This window comes from Sorex araneus, chromosome X (genome assembly GCF_027595985.1).
Source record: "Sorex araneus isolate mSorAra2 chromosome X, mSorAra2.pri, whole genome shotgun sequence".
NCBI classification, from domain to species: Eukaryota; Metazoa; Chordata; class Mammalia; order Eulipotyphla; family Soricidae; genus Sorex; species Sorex araneus.
The window spans coordinates 277,370,534-277,373,826 of record NC_073313.1 but is presented as its reverse complement, the minus strand read 5'-3'; positions in this window follow the sequence as shown (position 1 = coordinate 277,373,826).

Genomic DNA, 3,293 nt, shown 5'->3' with positions numbered 1-3,293 from the left:
AACTTATTTCTGGCATCACTCCTGGAGGTGTTCAGGGGACCAGATGGGGTATCAGCAATCAAACCTGGGTTGGCTGTATGCAAGACAAACATTTTATCTGCTATATTATCTTTACAATCCTAAGATCTTCTCTTTAGGCAGAACTACAGTCTACAGTTTGGTGTTCAAACTGAATAGACATTTTTCCTCCAATAATGATAAAGAAATATGGACATCATTATGCTTAATAATGTAATCACTTATTACATTTCATTTGAGTGGCTGTAAATTAGAGATCTTTCCAGTGAGAAATATGACAGTTTTATTGTTTATTTCTTCATTTCTGATAACATTAAACACTAGGTCCCACATTTTAAAATTAATTGGGCTGTATACCTCCCTCATTAGTTTGCAAGAACATGAATATTAACATAATTCATGTATGAATTCATAATATATAATATAATTCATAATAGTTACCTGAACCCTACCAGTTATAAACAAATGGGAGGAAACCTATTGCAGCTTCTGGGACTCGAGTAAAGACAGGCAGATCACTGAATCAGAAATGAACAAGGCTCAGAATTAGTTATGACATTTGAAAGCAAAAGCTCCCACTTGAGTCACTGATGGAGACTGGAGTGCCTGCCGCATTTCAGCTCCTGTCTCTGGAAAATTTGGTTTACTTTGATTTACATATGGATTTGGTCACTTTGAGTAGTTTCCCTAAATATGATTTTTGCCAATTACATCATCATCATCATCATCATCATCATCATCATCATCATCATCATCATCATCCTGTTGACCATCGAATTTCTTGAGCAGTCTCAGTAACATCTCCATTTTTCCTAGCCCTGAGATTTTAGAAGCCTCTCTTTACTTGTCCTTCCCAACAATGCCGCATTGGAGGCTCTTTCAGGGTCAGGGGAATGAGACCCATCATTGTTACTGGTTTTGGCATATGAATACATTATGGGGAGTTTGCAAGGCACTCCCATGTGGGTAGGCAACTCTTGGTAGCTTGCCAGGTTCTCCCAGAGGGAGAACTAGGCTATAAGATGTCCCGCGGCCTCAAAGCAGCCTCACACTTCCAGGATCTTCATTTTATAGTCTCTGGATTTGGCCATTGGTGGGATTACACGGCACCAGGAGCAGTCCTGTGTGTGACTGCCTAGCTACTGGAAAATGGGGAATCTGGGCAGAAGAAGCTGAGTCCCAATCCGAGCAGGCTTGGAGGTCTCAGCCCCGGGTCCCACACAGCTGGGTTCCTCTGCCAGTTCCTTCATGCGTGAGGCTCATCCGAATGTGTGGAGAGGGGCCTTGAGCATGGCTGTGGCTAGACTACAGAGGTCTTTGGCCGCGGGAGCTCTACTCAGGCCAGGGAGAGAAACTGAAGCCCACCCCCTCCGAGGGGCCCTGAGGAAGACAGCCAGGTGCAGGGGCAAAAGACTCTCTGGCAATTACATATTTCTTAAAGATTACCGTTTGTGTGATTTTGTTGATAAGACATATGATACACAAATACACATAATTTGTTTAGAATATTTGTCTCTTTTTTCTGCATCCTTGTGATTCATGAGTTGCTATAAATTAGAAAAATTAATATGATTACATTGATCTGTAAAGGCTCAGTTTCTGCTATTATTAATCATATTAAAATATTTTTGAATATACCTCTATAGTTATATAATATCTATCCATAAGGATATATCTTCAATCTTTTCAAAAATTAAATATTTTCAAATTAGGTATACTGTGCATATATCAACTTTTATAACTAATTCAATATATATTTGGTGAGCATATTTTATAAATTCAAAGTAACCCTTGAATTACTGAAACAGTAAACAGTACATATCAATAGTCATTCTGTGTGGTAATACACATTAGAATGCCCTAATTATAAAGTTATGAAGTTTTAGAATGGAGAATTGCTGCAAGATAGATTTTGGAAGAGAAATAATGTAATTTTTGTAATAGTTAAGTATACAAGCTTTAGAATTGAATAAGATTTGTGTTAAAATTGAAACTAGCTGTGTGACTTTGGACACTTTATTTAATTTCTCTGTGTTTATCCAAATGACAGTATATTTTGAGATTTATACATAACGCATCACTAGTATGACACAGTACCTACCTCACAATAATTGCTTGATAAACGGTAAGAGGAAAGAAAATGCCATCCCAAAAGGAAGAATGATGGATAAGGATGAAATACGTAAGAAAGTACTTTTGTTAAAAAAGCAAAAACTCCCCATTAGTTTAGCTATATTACTGAGATTTATTCAGTAGAGTCTTTTCTTTAAAACATTACTCTAGTCCTTTTATCTGAATATTCAGACTGAGCAAGGAAAAGCTTCCAGGTTATAACATGTGCTCTTTAAGACTTTCAAATATGAAATATCAAAACTCTTAAAAGAGATATTTTATTCTCTGGCAGGAAGAATTTGAAGCTATATGAGTGCCATTTTTAAAAATAGATGTTTGTATTTTGAGTAATGTAAGTCCACTTTGAATAAGTGGAACTGAGTATTTCCCTTTGAAAACATTTTGCATTTCCCTACTACATCTCTCAAGATTATGAAAGTGATTTCTCTTTTCTAAAATGTCAGTAAAAACAGACCTTCCTCAAATGAACAAGAAATGTTCTTATAAAGCATTAATAGTTTCAGCATGTTCTCCAGACTGCGTTTGTGTGTTACCCACAGTTGGGATCTTTCAATCTAATTGACACAACACACTGTACATAATCTATTTTATTATAGCTCCAGAGGGTTCTCTCTCTCTGTCTCTTTGTCTCTCTCTGTCTCTTTCTTCATCTCTGTCCTTGTCTCTCTTGGTCCTCCCTCTTTTCTCCTTCACATTGTACTGTGTCATCTCATTCTTGTACAAGCCTCATAAATATCCAGATCATTTTATGCAAGCCCCATTAATATCAAGATCATGGTGCTGGAGAAATTCAACCCATTCATAAAAATAAGTAATGTTTCTCTAGCATCTTCAAAATTTCTGTGATGAGAGAGCACTTGCTAGACTCTTGCTAGAAAATCAGACTCAGAATTGCTTTGGTGGCAATTTTCACCAAAATTGTCTTCAAATTTTTTACTTTGTAGTCAAGATTTTCATAGTATCAGCAGCCCCTTTGCAGAATGAAAAGTCAGAAAATTATCAGATGATCTCAGTTTTAGAAAATTATGGAAAATTTCAGAGTTCAGGGTCTTAAATTTGTGGGCACTGGGATTAGTACACAACTGCACATTGTATGTTGTGATCACGGTGTTAGAAGAGAATCCAAAGTGAAAATTATCTCA